Raw genomic sequence first — 20545 nt, 5'->3', positions numbered from 1 at the left:
AGAGACAAGTTTCAGACTATAATAATGGAAGGTTTACAAAGCAACACGCAAGTGATTCAGTGAGGTGGGACTGATCCCAGACTCTAGCCCATGTGTGTCTCAGTGTGAGCTCCTGTACATGTACAGTACACAGTGGGTAAAAGGGAACGATTCACTCCTGTCTGGGACTGTACGGCCCCGTGTGTGTTTCAGTGTCAGCTCCTGTACATGTACAGTACACAGTGGGTAAAAGGGAACGATTCACTCCTGTCTGGGACTGTACGGCCCCGTGTGTGTCTCAGTGTCAGCTCCTGTACATGGACAGTACACAGTGGGTAAAAGGGAACGATTCCTCCTGTCTGGTACTGTACGGCCCGTGTGTGTCTCAGTGTCAGCTCCTGTACATGGGACAGTGCACAGTGGGTAAAAGGGAACGATTCACTCCTGTCTGGGACTGTACGGCCCCGTGTGTGTCTCAGTGTCAGCTCCTGTACATGGACAGTGCACAGTGGGTAAAAGGGAACGATTCACTCCTGTCTGGGACTGTACGGCCCGTGTGTGTCTCAGTGTCAGCTCCTGTACATGTACAGTACACAGCGGGTAAAAGGGAATGATTCACTCCTGTCTGGGACTGGACGGCCCGTGTGTGTCTCAGTGTCAGCTCCTGTACATGTACAGTACACAGTGGGTAAAAGGGAACGATTCACTCCTGTCTGGGACTGTACGGCCATGTCTGGGGGTAAGGGTCCTGGGCAAACACTCACCCTTTCCTATTAGGGCAGAGACGTCTGGTCGCCCCAGGGTCTGTTTGCTTTGATGGCTGCAAGAAATTAACAAAGATGTCAGTTACAGTGAGGGGTGTGGGGTATATCAGAGTGTTACGGTGAGGGGTGTGGGATATATCAGAGTGTTACAGTGAGGGGTGTGGGGATATATCAGAGTGTTACGGTGAGGGGTGTGGGGTATATCAGAGTGTTACGGTGAGGGGTGTGGGATATATCAGAGTGTTACAGTGAGGGGTGTGGGGTATATCAGAGTGTTACGGTGAGGGGTGTGGGATATATCAGAGTGTTACAGTGAGGGGTGTGGGGTATATCAGAGTGTTACAGTGAGGGGTGTGGGGTATATCAGAGTGTTACAGTGAGGGGTGTGGGATATATCAGAGTGTTACAGTGAGGGGTGTAGGGTATATCAGAGTGTTACAGTGAGGGGTGTGGGATATATCAGAGTGTTACAGTGAGGGGTGTGGGTATATCAGAGTGTTACAGAGAGGGGTGTGGGATATATCAGAGTGTTACAGTGAGGGGTGTGGGATATATCAGAGTGTTACAGTGAGGGTGTGGGATATATCAGAGTGTTACAGTGAGGGGTGTGGGATATATCAGAGTGTTACAGTGAGGGGTGTGGGATATATCAGAGTGTTACAGTGAGGGGTGTGGGATATATCAGAGTGTTACAGTGAGGGGTGTGGGGTATATCAGAGTGTTACAGTGAGGGGTGTGGGATATATCAGAGTGTTACAGTGAGGGGTGTGGGATATATCAGAGTGTTACAGTGAGGGGTGTGGGATATATCAGAGTGTTACAGTGAGGGTGTGGGGTATATCAGAGTGTTACAGTGAGGGGTGTGGGATATATCAGTGTTACAGTGAGGGGTGTGGGATATATCAGAGTGTTACAGTGAGGGGTGTGGATATATCAGAGTGTTACAGTGAGGGGTGTGGGGTATATCAGAGTGTTACAGTGAGGGGTGTGGGATATATCAGAGTGTTACAGTGAGGGGTGTGGGGTATATCAGAGTGTTACAGTGAGGGTTGTGGGGTATATCAGAGTGTTACAGTGAGGGGTGTGGGATATATCAGAGTGTTACAGTGAGGGGTGTGGGATATATCAGTGTTACAGTGAGGGGTGTGGGATATATCAGAGTGTTACAGTGAGGGGTGTGGGATATATCAGAGTGTTACAGTGAGGGGTGTGGGGTATATCAGAGTGTTACAGTGAGGGGTGTGGGATATATCAGAGTGTTACAGTGAGGGGTGTGGGGTATATCAGAGTGTTACAGTGAGGGGTGTGGGGTATATCAGAGTGTTACAGTGAGGGGTGTGGGGTATATCAGAGTGTTACAGTGAGGGGTGTGGGATATATCAGAGTGTTACAGTGAGGGGTGTGGGATATATCAGAGTGTTACAGTGAGGGGTGTGGGATATATCAGAGTGTTACAGTGAGGGGTGTGGGATATATCAGAGTGTTACAGTGAGGGGTGTGGGATATATCAGTGTTACAGTGAGGGGTGTGGGATATATCAGAGTGTTACAGTGAGGGGTGTGGGGTATATCAGAGTGTTACAGTGAGGGGTGTGGGGTATATCAGAGTGTTACAGTGAGGGTGTGGGATATATCAGAGTGTTACAGTGAGGGGTGTGGGATATATCAGAGTGTTACAGTGAGGGGTGTGGGATATATCAGAGTGTTACAGTGAGGGGTGTGGGATATATCAGAGTGTTACAGTGAGGGGTGTGGGTATATCAGAGTGTTACAGTGAGGGGTGTGGGATATATCAGAGTGTTACAGTGAGGGGTGTGGGATATATCAGAGTGTTACAGTGAGGGGTGTGGGATATATCAGAGTGTTACAGTGAGGGGTGTGGGGTATATCAGAGTGTTACAGTGAGGGGTGTGGGATATATCAGTGTTACAGTGAGGGGTGTGGGATATATCAGAGTGTTACAGTGAGGGGTGTGGGGATATATCAGAGTGTTACAGTGAGGGGTGTGGGGTATATCAGAGTGTTACAGTGAGGGGTGTGGGATATATCAGAGTGTTACAGTGAGGGGTGTGGGGTATATCAGAGTGTTACAGTGAGGGTTGTGGGGTATATCAGAGTGTTACAGTGAGGGGTGTGGGATATATCAGAGTGTTACAGTGAGGGGTGTGGGATATATCAGTGTTACAGTGAGGGGTGTGGGATATATCAGAGTGTTACAGTGAGGGGTGTGGGATATATCAGAGTGTGACAGTGAGGGGTGTGGGGTATATCAGAGTGTTACAGTGAGGGGTGTGGGGTATATCAGAGTGTTACAGTGAGGGGTGTGGGATATATCAGAGTGTTACAGTGAGGGGTGTGGGGTATATCAGAGTGTTACAGTGAGGGGTGTGGGGTATATCAGAGTGTTACAGTGAGGGGTGTGGGATATATCAGAGTGTTACAGTGAGGGGTGTGGGATATATCAGTGTTACAGTGAGGGGTGTGGGATATATCAGAGTGTTACAGTGAGGGGTGTGGGATATATCAGAGTGTTACAGTGAGGGGTGTGGGGTATATCAGAGTGTTACAGTGAGGGGTGTGGGATATATCAGAGTGTTACAGTGAGGGGTGTGGGGTATATCAGAGTGTTACAGTGAGGGGTGTGGGGTATATCAGAGTGTTACAGTGAGGGGTGTGGGGTATATCAGAGTGTTACAGTGAGGGGTGTGGGGTATATCAGAGTGTTACAGTGAGGGGTGTGGGATATATCAGAGTGTTACAGTGAGGGGTGTGGGATATATCAGAGTGTTACAGTGAGGGGTGTGGGATATATCAGAGTGTTACAGTGAGGGGTGTGGGATATATCAGAGTGTTACAGTGAGGGGTGTGGGATATATCAGAGTGTTACAGTGAGGGGTGTGGGATATATCAGAGTGTTACAGTGAGGGGTGTGGGATATATCAGAGTGTTACAGTGAGGGGTGTGGGTATATCAGAGTGTTACAGTGAGGGGTGTGGGGTATATCAGAGTGTTACAGTGAGGGGTGTGGGGTATATCAGAGTGTTACAGTGAGGGGTGTGGGATATATCAGAGTGTTACAGTGAGGGTGTGGGATATATCAGAGTGTTACAGTGAGGGGTGTGGGGTATATCAGAGTGTTACAGTGAGGGGTGTGGGGTATATCAGAGTGTTACAGTGAGGGGTGTGGGGTATATCAGAGTGTTACAGTGAGGGGTGTGGGGTATATCAGAGTGTTACAGTGAGGGGTGTGGGATATATCAGAGTGTTACAGTGAGGGGTGTGGGATATATCAGAGTGTTACAGTGAGGGGTGTGGGATATATCAGAGTGTTACAGTGAGGGGTGTGGGATATATCAGAGTGTTACAGTGAGGGGTGTGGGATATATCAGTGTTACAGTGAGGGGTGTGGGATATATCAGAGTGTTACAGTGAGGGGTGTGGGGTATATCAGAGTGTTACAGTGAGGGGTGTGGGGTATATCAGAGTGTTACAGTGAGGGGTGTGGGATATATCAGAGTGTTACAGTGAGGGGTGTGGGATATATCAGAGTGTTACAGTGAGGGGTTTCAGGTAGTGGGGTGGGTATATCAGAGTGTTACAGTGAGGGGTGTGGGGTATATCAGAGTGTTACAGTGAGGGGTGTGGGATATATCAGAGTGTTACAGTGAGGAGTGTGGGATATATCAGAGTGTTACAGTGAGGGGTGTGGGGTATATCAGAGTGTTACAGTGAGGGGTGTGGGGTATATCAGAGTGTTACAGTGAGGGGTGTGGGATATAACAGAGTGTTACAGTGAGGGGTGTGGGGTATATCAGAGTGTTACAGTGAGGGGTGTGGGATATATCAGAGTGTTACAGTGAGGGGTGTAGGGTATATCAGAGTGTTACAGTGAGGGGTGTGGGATATATCAGAGTGTTACAGTGAGGGGTGTGGGGTATATCAGAGTGTTACAGTGAGGGGTGTGGGATATATCAGAGTGTTACAGTGAGGGGTGTGGGATATATCAGAGTGTTACAGTGAGGGGTGTGGGATATATCAGAGTGTTACAGTGAGGGGTGTGGGATATATCAGAGTGTTACAGTGAGGGGTGTGGGATATATCAGAGTGTTACAGTGAGGGGTGTGGGTATATCAGAGTGTTACAGTGAGGGGTGTGGGATATATCAGAGTGTTACAGTGAGGGGTGTGGGGTATATCAGAGTGTTACAGTGAGGGGTGTGGGATATATCAGTGTTACAGTGAGGGGTGTGGGATATATCACAGTGTTACAGTGAGGGGTGTGGGATATATCACAGTGTTACAGTGAGGGGTGTGGGATATATCAGAGTGTTACAGTGAGGGGTGTGGGATATATCAGAGTGTTACAGTGAGGGGTGTGGGGTATATCAGAGTGTTACAGTGAGGGGTGTGGGGTATATCAGAGTGTTACAGTGAGGGGTGTGGGATATATCAGAGTGTTACAGTGAGGGGTGTGGGATATATCAGTGTTACAGTGAGGGGTGTGGGATATATCAGAGTGTTACAGTGAGGGGTGTGGGATATATCAGAGTGTTACAGTGAGGGGTGTGGGGTATATCAGAGTGTTACAGTGAGGGGTGTGGGATATATCAGAGTGTTACAGTGAGGGGTGTGGGGTATATCAGAGTGTTACAGTGAGGGGTGTGGGGTATATCAGAGTGTTACAGTGAGGGGTGTGGGGTATATCAGAGTGTTACAGTGAGGGGTGTGGGATATATCAGAGTGTTACAGTGAGGGGTGTGGGATATATCAGAGTGTTACAGTGAGGGGTGTGGGATATATCAGAGTGTTACAGTGAGGGGTGTGGGATACATCAGAGTGTTACAGTGAGGGGTGTGGGATATATCAGAGTGTTACAGTGAGGGGTGTGGGATATATCAGAGTGTTACAGTGAGGAGTGTGGGATATCAGAGTGTTACAGTGAGGGGTGTGGGATATATCAGAGTGTTACAGTGAGGGGTGTGGGATATATCAGAGTGTTACAGTGAGGGGTGTGGATATATCAGTGTTACAGTGAGGGGTGTGGGATATATCAGAGTGTTACAGTGAGGGGTGTGGGATATATCAGTGTTACAGTGAGGGGTGTGGGATATATCAGTGTGTTACAGTGAGGGGTGTGGGGTATATCAGAGTGTTACAGTGAGGGGTGTGGGGTATATCAGAGTGTTACAGTGAGGGGTGTGGGGTATATCAGAGTGTTACAGTGAGGGGTGTGGGATATATCAGAGTGTTACAGTGAGGAGTGTGGGATATATCAGAGTGTTACAGTGAGGGGTGTGGGGTATATCAGAGTGTTACAGTGAGGGGTGTGGGGTATATCAGAGTGTTACAGTGAGGGGTGTGGGGTATATCAGAGTGTTACAGTGAGGGGTGTGGGGTATATCAGAGTGTTACAGTGAGGGGTGTGGGATATATCAGAGTGTTACAGTGAGGGGTGTGGGATATATCAGAGTGTTACAGTGAGGGGTGTGGGATATATCAGAGTGTTACAGTGAGGGTGTGGGATATCAGAGTGTTACAGTGAGGGGTGTGGGATATATCAGTGTTACAGTGAGGGGTGTGGGATATATCAGAGTGTTACAGTGAGGGGTGTGGGGTATATCAGAGTGTTACAGTGAGGGGTGTGGGGTATATCAGAGTGTTACAGTGAGGGGTGTGGGATATATCAGTGTGTTACAGTGAGGGGTGTGGGGTATATCAGAGTGTTACAGTGAGGGGTGTGGGGTATATCAGAGTGTTACAGTGAGGGGTGTGGGGTATATCAGAGTGTTACAGTGAGGGGTGTGGGATATATCAGAGTGTTACAGTGAGGAGTGTGGGATATATCAGAGTGTTACAGTGAGGGGTGTGGGGTATATCAGAGTGTTACAGTGAGGGGTGTGGGGTATATCAGAGTGTTACAGTGAGGGGTGTGGGATATAACAGAGTGTTACAGTGAGGGGTGTGGGGTATATCAGAGTGTTACAGTGAGGGGTGTGGGATATATCAGAGTGTTACAGTGAGGGGTGTAGGGTATATCAGAGTGTTACAGTGAGGGGTGTGGGATATATCAGAGTGTTACAGTGAGGGGTGTGGGGTATATCAGAGTGTTACAGTGAGGGGTGTGGGATATATCAGAGTGTTACAGTGAGGGGTGTGGGATATATCAGAGTGTTACAGTGAGGGGTGTGGGATATATCAGAGTGTTACAGTGAGGGGTGTGGGATATATCAGAGTGTTACAGTGAGGGGTGTGGGATATATCAGAGTGTTACAGTGAGGGGTGTGGGGTATATCAGAGTGTTACAGTGAGGGGTGTGGGATATATCAGAGTGTTACAGTGAGGGGTGTGGGGTATATCAGAGTGTTACAGTGAGGGGTGTGGGATATATCAGTGTTACAGTGAGGGGTGTGGGATATATCACAGTGTTACAGTGAGGGGTGTGGGATATATCACAGTGTTACAGTGAGGGGTGTGGGATATATCAGAGTGTTACAGTGAGGGGTGTGGGATATATCAGAGTGTTACAGTGAGGGGTGTGGGGTATATCAGAGTGTTACAGTGAGGGTTGTGGGGTATATCAGAGTGTTACAGTGAGGGGTGTGGGATATATCAGAGTGTTACAGTGAGGGGTGTGGGATATATCAGTGTTACAGTGAGGGGTGTGGGATATATCAGAGTGTTACAGTGAGGGGTGTGGGATATATCAGAGTGTTACAGTGAGGGGTGTGGGGTATATCAGAGTGTTACAGTGAGGGGTGTGGGATATATCAGAGTGTTACAGTGAGGGGTGTGGGGTATATCAGAGTGTTACAGTGAGGGGTGTGGGGTATATCAGAGTGTTACAGTGAGGGGTGTGGGGTATATCAGAGTGTTACAGTGAGGGGTGTGGGATATATCAGAGTGTTACAGTGAGGGGTGTGGGATATATCAGAGTGTTACAGTGAGGGGTGTGGGATATATCAGAGTGTTACAGTGAGGGGTGTGGGATACATCAGAGTGTTACAGTGAGGGGTGTGGGATATATCAGAGTGTTACAGTGAGGGGTGTGGGATATATCAGAGTGTTACAGTGAGGAGTGTGGGATATATCAGAGTGTTACAGTGAGGGGTGTGGGATATATCAGAGTGTTACAGTGAGGGGTGTGGGATATATCAGAGTGTTACAGTGAGGGGTGTGGGATATATCAGTGTTACAGTGAGGGGTGTGGATATATCAGAGTGTTACAGTGAGGGGTGTGGGATATATCAGAGTGTTACAGTGAGGGGTGTGGGGTATATCAGAGTGTTACAGTGAGGGGTGTGGGATATATCAGTGTGTTACAGTGAGGGGTGTCGGATATATCAGAGTGTTACAGTGAGGGGTGTGGGATATATCAGAGTGTTACAGTGAGGGGTGTGGGATATATCAGACTGTTACAGTGAGGGATGTGGGATATATCAGAGTTACAGTGAGGGGTGTGGGGTATATCGAGTGTTGCAGTGAGGGGTGTGGGATATATCAGAGTGTTACAGTGAGGGGTGTGGGATATATCAGAGTGTTACAGTGAGGGGTGTGGGGTATATCAGAGTGTTGCAGTGAGGGGTGTGGGGTATATCAGAGTGTTACAGTGAGGGGTGTGGGGTATATCAGAGTGTTACAGTGAGGGGTGTGGGGTATATCAGAGTGTTACAGTGAGGGGTGTGGGATATATCAGAGTGTTACAGTGAGGGGTGTGGGATATATCAGAGTGTTACAGTGAGGGGTGTGGGGTATATCAGAGTGTTACAGTGAGGGGTGTGGGATATATCAGAGTGTTACAGTGAGGGGTGTGGGATATATCAGAGTGTTACAGTGAGGGGTGTGGGATATATCAGAGTGTTACAGTGAGGGGTGTGGGATATATCAGAGTGTTACAGTGAGGGGTGTGGGATATATCAGAGTGTTACAGTGAGGGGTGTGGGATATATCAGTGTTACAGTGAGGGGTGTGGGATATATCAGAGTGTTACAGTGAGGGGTGTGGGGTATATCAGAGTGTTACAGTGAGGGGTGTGGGGTATATCAGAGTGTTACAGTGAGGGGTGTGGGATATATCAGTGTGTTACAGTGAGGGGTGTGGGGTATATCAGAGTGTTACAGTGAGGGGTGTGGGGTATATCAGAGTGTTACAGTGAGGGGTGTGGGGTATATCAGAGTGTTACAGTGAGGGGTGTGGGATATATCAGAGTGTTACAGTGAGGGGTGTGGGATATATCAGAGTGTTACAGTGAGGGGTGTGGGGTATATCAGAGTGTTACAGTGAGGGGTGTGGGGTATATCAGAGTGTTACAGTGAGGGGTGTGGGATATATCAGAGTGTTACAGTGAGGGGTGTGGGGTATATCAGAGTGTTACAGTGAGGGGTGTGGGATATATCAGAGTGTTACAGTGAGGGGTGTGGGATATATCAGAGTGTTACAGTGAGGGGTGTGGGATATATCAGAGTGTTACAGTGAGGGGTGTGGGATATATCAGAGTGTTACAGTGAGGGGTGTGGGATATATCAGAGTGTTACAGTGAGGGGTGTGGGATATATCAGAGTGTTACAGTGAGGGGTGTGGGGTATATCAGAGTGTTACAGTGAGGGGTGTGGGATATATCAGAGTGTTACAGTGAGGGGTGTGGGATATATCAGAGTGTTACAGTGAGGGGTGTGGGATATATCAGAGTGTTACAGTGAGGGGTGTGGGGTATATCAGAGTGTTACAGTGAGGGGTGTGGGATATATCAGAGTGTTACAGTGAGGGGTGTGGGATATATCAGAGTGTTACAGTGAGGGGTGTGGGATATATCAGAGTGTTACAGTGAGGGGTGTGGGATATATCAGAGTGTTACAGTGAGGGGTGTGGGTATATCAGAGTGTTACAGTGAGGGTTGTGGGGTATATCAGAGTGTTACAGTGAGGGGTGTGGGATATATCAGAGTGTTACAGTGAGGGGTGTGGGATATATCAGTGTTACAGTGAGGGGTGTGGGATATATCAGAGTGTTACAGTGAGGGGTGTGGGATATATCAGAGTGTTACAGTGAGGGGTGTGGGGTATATCAGAGTGTTACAGTGAGGGGTGTGGGATATATCAGAGTGTTACAGTGAGGGGTGTGGGGTATATCAGAAGTGTTACAGTGAGGGGTGTGGGGTATATCAGAGTGTTACAGTGAGGGGTGTGGGATATATCAGAGTGTTACAGTGAGGGGTGTGGGATATATCAGTGTTACAGTGAGGGGTGTGGGATATATCAGAGTGTTACAGTGAGGGGTGTGGGATATATCAGAGTGTTACAGTGAGGGGTGTGGGGTATATCAGAGTGTTACAGTGAGGGGTGTGGGATATATCAGAGTGTTACAGTGAGGGGTGTGGGTATATCAGAGTGTTACAGTGAGGGGTGTGGGGTATATCAGAGTGTTACAGTGAGGGGTGTGGGATATATCAGAGTGTTACAGTGAGGGGTGTGGGATATATCAGAGTGTTACAGTGAGGGGTGTGGGATATATCAGAGTGTTACAGTGAGGAGGTGTGGATATATCAGAGTGTTACAGTGAGGGGTGTGGGATATATCAGAGTGTTACAGTGAGGGGTGTGGGATATATCAGAGTGTTACAGTGAGGGGTGTGGGATATATCAGTGTTACAGTGAGGGGTGTGGGATATATCAGAGTGTTACAGTGAGGGGTGTGGGGTATATCAGAGTGTTACAGTGAGGGGTGTGGGGTATATCAGAGTGTTACAGTGAGGGGTGTGGGATATATCAGTGTGTTACAGTGAGGGGTGTGGGGTATATCAGAGTGTTACAGTGAGGGGTGTGGGGTATATCAGAGTGTTACAGTGAGGGGTGTGGGGTATATCAGAGTGTTACAGTGAGGGGTGTGGGATATATCAGAGTGTTACAGTGAGGAGGTGTGGGGATATATCAGAGTGTTACAGTGAGGGGTGTGGGGTATATCAGAGTGTTACAGTGAGGGGTGTGGGGTATATCAGAGTGTTACAGTGAGGGGTGTGGGATATAACAGAGTGTTACAGTGAGGGGTGTGGGGTATATCAGAGTGTTACAGTGAGGGGTGTGGGATATATCAGAGTGTTACAGTGAGGGGTGTAGGGTATATCAGAGTGTTACAGTGAGGGGTGTGGGATATATCAGAGTGTTACAGTGAGGGGTGTGGGGTATATCAGAGTGTTACAGTGAGGGGTGTGGGATATATCAGAGTGTTACAGTGAGGGGTGTGGGATATATCAGAGTGTTACAGTGAGGGGTGTGGGATATATCAGAGTGTTACAGTGAGGGGTGTGGGATATATCAGAGTGTTACAGTGAGGGGTGTGGGATATATCAGAGTGTTACAGTGAGGGGTGTGGGATATATCAGAGTGTTACAGTGAGGGGTGTGGGATATATCAGAGTGTTACAGTGAGGAGTGTGGGATATATCAGAGTGTTACAGTGAGGGGTGTGGGTATATCAGAGTGTTACAGTGAGGGGTGTGGGATATATCAGAGTGTTACAGTGAGGGGTGTGGGATATATCAGAGTGTTACAGTGAGGGGTGTGGGATATATCAGAGTGTTACAGTGAGGGGTGTGGGATATATCAGAGTGTTACAGTGAGGGGTGTGGGATATATCAGAGTGTTACAGTGAGGGGTGTGGGATATATCAGAGTGTTACAGTGAGGGGTGTGGGATATATCAGAGTGTTACAGTGAGGGTGTGGGGTATATCAGAGTGTTACAGTGAGGGGTGTGGGATATATCAGAGTGTTACAGTGAGGGGTGTGGGTATATCAGAGTGTTACAGTGAGGGGTGTGGGATATATCAGTGTTACAGTGAGGGGTGTGGGATATATCAGAGTGTTACAGTGAGGGGTGTGGGATATATCAGAGTGTTACAGTGAGGGGTGTGGGATATATCAGAGTGTTACAGTGAGGGGTGTGGGATATATCAGAGTGTTACAGTGAGGGGTGTGGGGTATATCAGAGTGTTACAGTGAGGGTTGTGGGGTATATCAGAGTGTTACAGTGAGGGGTGTGGGATATATCAGAGTGTTACAGTGAGGGGTGTGGGATATATCAGTGTTACAGTGAGGGTGTGGGATATATCAGAGTGTTACAGTGAGGGGTGTGGGATATATCAGAGTGTTACAGTGAGGGGTGTGGGGTATATCAGAGTGTTACAGTGAGGGGTGTGGGATATATCAGAGTGTTACAGTGAGGGGTGTGGGTATATCAGAGTGTTACAGTGAGGGGTGTGGGTTATATCAGAGTGTTACAGTGAGGGGTGTGGGTATATCAGAGTGTTACAGTGAGGGGTGTGGGATATATCAGAGTGTTACAGTGAGGGGTGTGGGATATATCAGAGTGTTACAGTGAGGGGTGTGGGATATATCAGAGTGTTACAGTGAGGGGTGTGGGATATATCAGAGTGTTACAGTGAGGGGTGTGGGATATATCAGAGTGTTACAGTGAGGGGTGTGGGATATATCAGAGTGTTACAGTGAGGAGTGTGGGATATATCAGAGTGTTACAGTGAGGGGTGTGGGATATATCAGAGTGTTACAGTGAGGGGTGTGGGATATATCAGAGTGTTACAGTGAGGGGTGTGGGATATATCAGTGTTACAGTGAGGGGTGTGGGGATATATCAGAGTGTTACAGTGAGGGGTGTGGGATATATCAGAGTGTTACAGTGAGGGGTGTGGGGTATATCAGAGTGTTACAGTGAGGGGTGTGGGATATATCAGTGTGTTACAGTGAGGGGTGGGGGATATATCAGACTGTTACAGTGAGGGGATGTGGGATATATCAGAGTTACAGTGAGGGGTGTGGGTATATCGGAGTGTTGCAGTGAGGGGTGTGGGGATATATCAGAGTGTTACAGTGAGGGGTGTGGGATATATCAGAGTGTTACAGTGAGGGGTGTGGGGTATATCAGAGTGTTGCAGTGAGGGGTGTGGGGTATATCAGAGTGTTACAGTGAGGGGTGTGGGGTATATCAGAGTGTTACAGTGAGGGGTGTGGGGTATATCAGAGTGTTACAGTGAGGGGTGTGGATATATCAGAGTGTTACAGTGAGGGGTGTGGGATATATCAGAGTGTTACAGTGAGGAGTGTGGGATATATCAGAGTGTTACAGTGAGGGGTGTGGGGTATATCAGAGTGTTACAGTGAGGGGTGTGGGATATATCAGAGTGTTACAGTGAGGGGTGTGGGGTATATCAGAGTGTTGCAGTGAGGGGTGTGGGGTATATCAGAGTGTTACAGTGAGGGGTGTGGGGTATATCAGAGTGTTACAGTGAGGGGTGTGGGGTATATCAGAGTGTTACAGTGAGGGGTGTGGGATATATCAGAGTGTTGCAGTGAGGGGTGTGGGATATATCAGAGTTACAGTGAGGGGTGTGGGGTATATCAGAGTGTTACAGTGAGGGGTGCGGGGTATATCAGAGTGTTACAGTGAGGGGCGTGGGATATATCAGAGTTACAGTGAGGGGTGTGGGGTATATCGGAGTGTTGCAGTGAGGGGTGTGGGATATATCAGAGTGTTACAGTGAGGGGTGTGGGATATATCAGAGTGTTACAGTGAGGGGTGTGGGATATATCAGAGTGTTACAGTGAGGGGTGTGGGATATATCAGAGTGTTACAGTGAGGGGTGTGGGATATATCAGAGTGTTACAGTGAGGGGTGTGGGATATATCAGAGTGTTACAGTGAGGAGTGTGGGATATATCAGAGTGTTACAGTGAGGGGTGTGGGATATATCAGAGTGTTACAGTGAGGGGTGTGGGATATATCAGAGTGTTACAGTGAGGGGTGTGGGATATATCAGTGTTACAGTGAGGGGTGTGGGATATATCAGAGTGTTACAGTGAGGGGTGTGGGGTATATCAGAGTGTTACAGTGAGGGGTGTGGGGTATATCAGAGTGTTACAGTGAGGGGTGTGGGATATATCAGGTGTTACAGTGAGGGGTGTGGGGTATATCAGAGTGTTACAGTGAGGGGTGTGGGGTATATCAGAGTGTTACAGTGAGGGGTGTGGGTTTATCAGAGTGTTACAGTGAGGGGTGTGGGATATATCAGAGTGTTACAGTGAGGAGTGTGGGATATATCAGAGTGTTACAGTGAGGGGTGTGGGGTATATCAGAGTGTTACAGTGAGGGGTGTGGGTATATCAGAGTGTTACAGTGAGGGGTGTGGGATATAACAGAGTGTTACAGTGAGGGGTGTGGGGTATATCAGAGTGTTACAGTGAGGGGTGTGGATATATCAGAGTGTTACAGTGAGGGGTGTAGGGTATATCAGAGTGTTACAGTGAGGGGTGTGGGATATATCAGAGTGTTACAGTGAGGGGTGTGGGGTATATCAGAGTGTTACAGTGAGGGGTGTGGGATATATCAGAGTGTTACAGTGAGGGGTGTGGGATATATCAGAGTGTTACAGTGAGGGGTGTGGGATATATCAGAGTGTTACATTGAGGGGTGTTGGGGTATATCAGAGTGTTACAGTGAGGGGTGTGGGATATATCAGTGTTACAGTGAGGGGTGTGGGATATATCAGAGTGTTACAGTGAGGGGTGTGGGATATATCAGAGTGTTACAGTGAGGGGTGTGGGGTATATCAGAGTGTTACAGTGAGGGGTGTGGGATATATCAGAGTGTTACAGTGAGGGGTGTGGGGTATATCAGAGTGTTACAGTGAGGGTTGTGGGTATATCAGAGTGTTACAGTGAGGGGTGTGGGATATATCAGAGTGTTACAGTGAGGGGTGTGGGATATATCAGTTTTACAGTGAGGGGTGTGGGATATATCAGAGTGTTACAGTGAGGGGTGTGGGATATATCAGAGTGTTACAGTGAGGGGTGTGGGTATATCAGAGTGTTACAGTGAGGGGTGTGGGATATATCAGAGTGTTACAGTGAGGGGTGTGGGGTATATCAGAGTGTTACAGTGAGGGGTGTGGGGTATATCAGAGTGTTACAGTGAGGGGTGTGGGGTATATCAGAGTGTTACAGTGAGGGTGTGGGATATATCAGAGTGTTACAGTGAGGGGTGTGGGATATATCAGAGTGTTACAGTGAGGGGTGTGGGATATATCAGAGTGTTACAGTGAGGGGTGTGGGATACATCAGAGTGTTACAGTGAGGGGTGTGGGATATATCAGAGTGTTACAGTGAGGGGTGTGGGATATATCAGAGTGTTACAGTGAGGAGTGTGGGATATATCAGAGTGTTACAGTGAGGGGTGTGGGATATATCAGAGTGTTACAGTGATGGGTGTGGGATATATCAGAGTGTTACAGTGAGGGGTGTGGGATATATCAGTGTTACAGTGAGGGGTGTGGGATATATCAGAGTGTTACAGTGAGGGGTGTGGGATATATCAGAGTGTTACAGTGAGGGGTGTGGGGTATATCAGAGTGTTACAGTGAGGGGTGTGGGATATATCAGTGTGTTACAGTGAGGGGTGTCGGATATATCAGAGTGTTACAGTGAGGGGTGTGGATATATCAGAGTGTTACAGTGAGGGGTGTGGATATATCAGACTGTTACAGTGAGGGATGTGGGATATATCAGAGTGTTACAGTGAGGGGTGTCGGATATATCAGAGTGTTACAGTGAGGGGTGTGGGTATATCAGAGTGTTACAGTGAGGGGTGTGGGATATATCAGAGTTACAGTGAGGGGTGTGGGTATATCGGAGTGTTGCAGTGAGGGTGTGGGATATATCAGAGTGTTACAGTGAGGGGTGTGGGATATATCAGAGTGTTACAGTGAGGGGTGTGGGGTATATCAGAGTGTTGCAGTGAGGGGTGTGGGTATATCAGAGTGTTACAGTGAGGGGTGTGGGGTATATCAGAGTGTTACAGTGAGGGGTGTGGGGTATATCAGAGTGTTACAGTGAGGGGTGTGGGATATATCAGAGTGTTACAGTGAGGGGTGTGGGATATATCAGAGTGTTACAGTGAGGAGTGTGGGATATATCAGAGTGTTACAGTGAGGAGTGTGGGATATATCAGAGTGTTACAGTGAGGGGTGTGGGGTATATCAGAGTGTTACAGTGAGGGGTGTGGGATATATCAGAGTGTTACAGTGAGGGGTGTGGTGTATATCAGAGTGTTACAGTGAGGGGTGTGGGGTATATCAGAGTGTTACAGTGAGGGGTGTGGGATATATCAGAGTTACAGTGAGGGGTGTGGGGTATATCGGAGTGTTGCAGTGAGGGGTGTGGGATATATCAGAGTGTTACAGTGAGGGGTGTGGGATATATCAGAGTGTTACAGTGAGGGGTGTGGGGTATATCGGAGTGTTGCAGTGAGGGGTGTGGGGTATATCAGAGTGTTACAGTGAGGGGTGTGGGGTATATCAGTGTGTTACAGTGAGGGGTGTGGGGTATATCAGAGTGTTACAGTGAGGGGTGTGGGATATATCAGAGTGTTACAGTGAGGGGTGTGGGGTATATCAGAGTGTTACAGTGAGGGGTGTGGGATATATCAGAGTGTTACAGTGAGGGGTGTGGGATATATCAGAGTGTTACAGTGAGGGGTGTGGGGTATATCAGAGTGTTACAGTGAGGGGTGTGGGATATATCAGAGTGTTACAGTGAGGGGTGTGGGATATATCAGAGTGTTACAGTGAGGGGTGTGGGATATATCAGAGTGTTACAGTGAGGGGTGTGGGGTATATCAGAGTGTTACAGTGAGGGGTGTGGGATATATCAGTGTTACAGTGAGGGGTGTGGGATATATCAGAGTGTTACAGTGAGGGGTGTGGGATATATCAGAGTGTTACAGTGAGGGGTGTGGGTATATCAGAGTGTTACAGTGAGGGGTGTGGGATATATCAGAGTGTTACAGTGAGGGGTGTGGGGTATATCAGAGTGTTACAGTGAGGGTTGTGGGGTATATCAGAGTGTTACAGTGAGGGGTGTGGGATATATCAGAGTGTTACAGTGAGGGGTGTGGGATATATCAGTGTTACAGTGAGGGGTGTGGGATATATCAGAGTGTTACAGTGAGGGGTGTGGGATATATCAGAGTGTTACAGTGAGGGGTGTGGGGTATATCAGAGTGTTACAGTGAGGGGTGTGGGATATATCAGAGTGTTACAGTGAGGGGTGTGGGGTATATCAGAGTGTTACAGTGAGGGGTGTGGGGTATATCAGAGTGTTACAGTGAGGGGTGTGGGGTATATCAGAGTGTTACAGTGAGGGGTGTGGGATACATCAGAGTGTTACAGTGAGGGGTGTGGGATATATCAGAGTGTTACAGTGAGGGGTGTGGGATATATCAGAGTGTTACAGTGAGGGGTGTGGGATATATCAGTGTTACAGTGAGGGGTGTGGGATATATCAGAGTGTTACAGTGAGGGGTGTGGGATATATCAGAGTGTTACAGTGAGGGGTGTGGGGTATATCAGAGTGTTACAGTGAGGGGTGTGGGATATATCAGTGTGTTACAGTGAGGGGTGTCGGATATATCAGAGTGTTACAGTGAGGGGTGTGGGATATATCAGAGTGTTACAGTGAGGGGTGTGGGATATATCAGACTGTTACAGTGAGGGATGTGGGATATATCAGAGTTACAGTGAGGGGTGTGGGGTATATCGGAGTGTTGCAGTGAGGGGTGTGGGATATATCAGAGTGTTACAGTGAGGGGTGTGGGATATATCAGAGTGTTACAGTGAGGGGTGTGGGGTATATCAGAGTGTTGCAGTGAGGGGTGTGGGGTATATCAGAGTGTTACAGTGAGGGGTGTGGGGTATATCAGAGTGTTACAGTGAGGGGTGTGGGGTATATCAGAGTGTTACAGTGAGGGGTGTGGGATATATCAGAGTGTTACAGTGAGGGGTGTGGGATATATCAGAGTGTTACAGTGAGGAGTGTGGGATATATCAGAGTGTTACAGTGAGGGGTGTGGGGTATATCAGAGTGTTACAGTGAGGGGTGTGGGATATATCAGAGTGTTACAGTGAGGGGTGTGGGATATATCAGAGTGTTACAGTGAGGGGTGTGGGGTATATCAGAGTGTTACAGTGAGGGGTGTGGGATATATCAGAGTGTTACAGTGAGGGGTGTGGTGTATATCAGAGTGTTACAGTGAGGGGTGCGGGGTATATCAGAGTGTTGCAGTGAGGGGTGTGGGATATATCAGAGTTACAGTGAGGGGTGTGGGGTATATCAGAGTGTTACAGTGAGGGGTGCGGGGTATATCAGAGTGTTACAGTGAGGGGCGTGGGATATATCAGAGTTACAGTGAGGGGTGTGGGGTATATCGGAGTGTTGCAGTGAGGGGTGTGGGATATATCAGAGTGTTACAGTGAGGGGTGTGGGATATATCAGAGTGTTACAGTGAGGGTGTGGGTATATCGGAGTGTTGCAGTGAGGGGTGTGGGATATATCAGAGTGTTACAGTGAGGGATGTGGAGTATATCAGAGTGTTACAGTGAGGGGTGTGGGATATATCGGAGTGTTGCAGTGAGGGGTGTGGGGTATATCAGAGTGTTACAGTGAGGGGTGTGGGGTATATCAGTGTGTTACAGTGAGGGGTGTGGGTATATCAGAGTGTTACAGTGAGGGGTGTGGGATATATCAAGGATATATCAGAGTGTTACAGTGAGGGGTGTGGGGTATATCAGAGTGTTACAGTGAGGGGTGTGGGGTATATCAGAGTGTTACAGTGAGGGGTGTGGGATATATCAGAGTGTTACAGTGAGGGGTGTGGATATATCAGAGTGTTACAGTGAGGGGTGTGGGGTATATCAGAGTGTTACAGTGAGGGGTGTGGGATATATCAGAGTGTTACAGTGAGGGGTGTGGGATATATCAGAGTGTTACAGTGAGGGGTGTGGGATATATCGGAGTGTTACAGTGAGGGGTGTGGGTATATCAGAGTGTAACAGTGAGGGGTGTGGGATATATCAGAGTGTTACAGTGAGGGGTGTGGGATATATCAGAGTGTTACAGTGAGGGGTGTGGGGTATATCAGAGTGTTACAATGAGGGGTGTGGGATATATCAGAGTGTTACAGTGAGGGGTGTGGGATATATCAGAGTGTTACAGTGAGGGTGTGGGGTATATCAGAGTGTTACAGTGAGGGTGTGGGATATATCAGAGTGTTACAGTGAGGGGTGTGGGTATATCAGAGTGTTACAGTGAGGGGTGTGGGATATATCAGAGTGTTACAGTGAGGGGTGTGGGGTATATCAGAGTGTTACAATGAGGGGTGTGGATATATCAGAGTGTTACAGTGAGGGGTGTGGGATATATCAGAGTGTTGCAGTGAGGGGTGTGGGATATATCAGAGTGTTACAGTGAGGGGTGTGGGGTATATCAGAGTGTTACAGTGAGGGGTGTGGGGTATATCAGAGTGTTACAGTGAGGGGTGTGGGATATATCAGAGTGTTACAGTGAGGGGTGTGGGGTATATCAGAGTGTTACAGTGAGGGGTGTGGGATATATCAGAGTGTTACAGTGAGGGGTGTGGGGTATATCAGAGTGTTACAGTGAGGGGTGTGGGATATACCAGAGTGTTACAGTGAGGGGTGTGGGATATATCAGAGTGTTACAGTGAGGGGTGTGGGATATATCAGAGTGTTACAGTGAGGGTGTGGGATATATCAGAGTGTTACTGTGAGGGGTGTGGGATATATCAGAGTGTTACAGTGAGGGGTGTGGGATATATCAGAGTGTTACAGTGAGGGGTGTGGGATATATCAGAGTGTTACAGTGAGGGGTGTGGGGCATATCAGAGTGTTACAGTGAGGGTGTGGGATATATCAGAGTGTTACAGTGAGGGGTGTGGGATATATCAGAGTGTTACAGTGAGGGGTGTGGGATATATCAGAGTGTTACAGTGAGGGGTGTGGGATATATCAGAGTGTTACAGTGAGGGGTGTGGGATATTTCAGAGTGTTACAGTGAGGGGTGTGGGATATATCAGAGTGTTACAGTGAGGGTGTGGGATATATCAGAGTGTTACAGTGAGGAGTGTGGGATATATCAGAGTGTTGCAGTGAGGGGTGTGGGGTATATCAGAGTGTTACAGTGAGGGGTGTGGGGTATATCAGAGTGTTACAGTGAGGGGTGTGGGGTATATCAGAGTGTTACAGTGAGGGGTGTGGGTATATCAGAGTGTTACAGTGAGGGGTGTGGGTATATCAGAGTGTTACAGTGAGGGGTGTGGGATATATCAGAGTGTTACAGTGAGGGGTGTGGGATATATCAGAGTGTTACAGTGAGGGGTGTGGGATATATCAGAGTGTTACAGTGAGGGGTGTGGGTATATCAGAGTGTTACAGTGAGGGGTGTGGGATATATCAGAGTGTTACAGTGAGGGGTGTGGGGTATATCAGAGTGTTACAGTGAGGGGTGTGGGATATATATGAAGTGTGTGAACTCAATACCTCTGTCCCGTCGTGTTGGGGTCAGTTCCCGGTTTTCTGGCTGTGTTCTGGCCTCAGTCCCGTGTCCCTCAGTCCCCGTCTCCAGCGCTGGACTCCGATTGGTGCCGATGGGAGCCGGCTGTCCGGGGCTAACGTTTGCTGTCGATCCTGTCAGCGAATCACGGGGCGCACTGTGAGTCACGCTCGCCGGTCACACCAAGATGGCCGCCCAGCCCAGGGAGCTCCCGGGCCACAGGTCCCGACCTTTGACCTCTCGGCCCCCGGTGTGGCCTCTGGGGTGAGGGAGGGTCAATTCAGCCCTGGTTCCTGCTCCTCATCACTGTCCCGCTGACTCCAGCCGGGGGGGGGAGGAGGACAAGATCGGGCCCGGCCCCCGCCAGGCCGACCCAGCACAGGCCGAATATGAAGCCTGG

At 48.4% G+C, this 20545-nt stretch overlaps 1 protein-coding gene across 3 annotated transcripts in view; it reads right to left on the bottom strand.

The window, feature by feature from the left end:
• Positions 1-20278, bottom strand: part of LOC137318091 (membrane-associated guanylate kinase, WW and PDZ domain-containing protein 2-like) — a 46680-nt gene extending 26402 nt beyond the window's left edge. For all 3 annotated transcript variants that reach the window (XM_067981064.1, XM_067981065.1, XM_067981066.1), the window contains exons 1-2: positions 20133-20278; positions 744-799 (exon numbers count right to left, since the gene is read on the bottom strand). The gene's annotated coding sequence lies outside the window, so the exon portion shown is untranslated. The remainder of the gene's footprint in view (positions 1-743; positions 800-20132) is intronic.
• Positions 20279-20545: the final 267 nt, after the last annotated feature.

Source organism: Heptranchias perlo, unplaced genomic scaffold (assembly GCF_035084215.1).
Source record: "Heptranchias perlo isolate sHepPer1 unplaced genomic scaffold, sHepPer1.hap1 HAP1_SCAFFOLD_648, whole genome shotgun sequence".
Classification (NCBI taxonomy): Eukaryota; Metazoa; Chordata; class Chondrichthyes; order Hexanchiformes; family Hexanchidae; genus Heptranchias; species Heptranchias perlo.
Note: the sequence above shows the minus strand (reverse complement) of the source record. Positions and strands in the feature narration are given on the sequence as shown.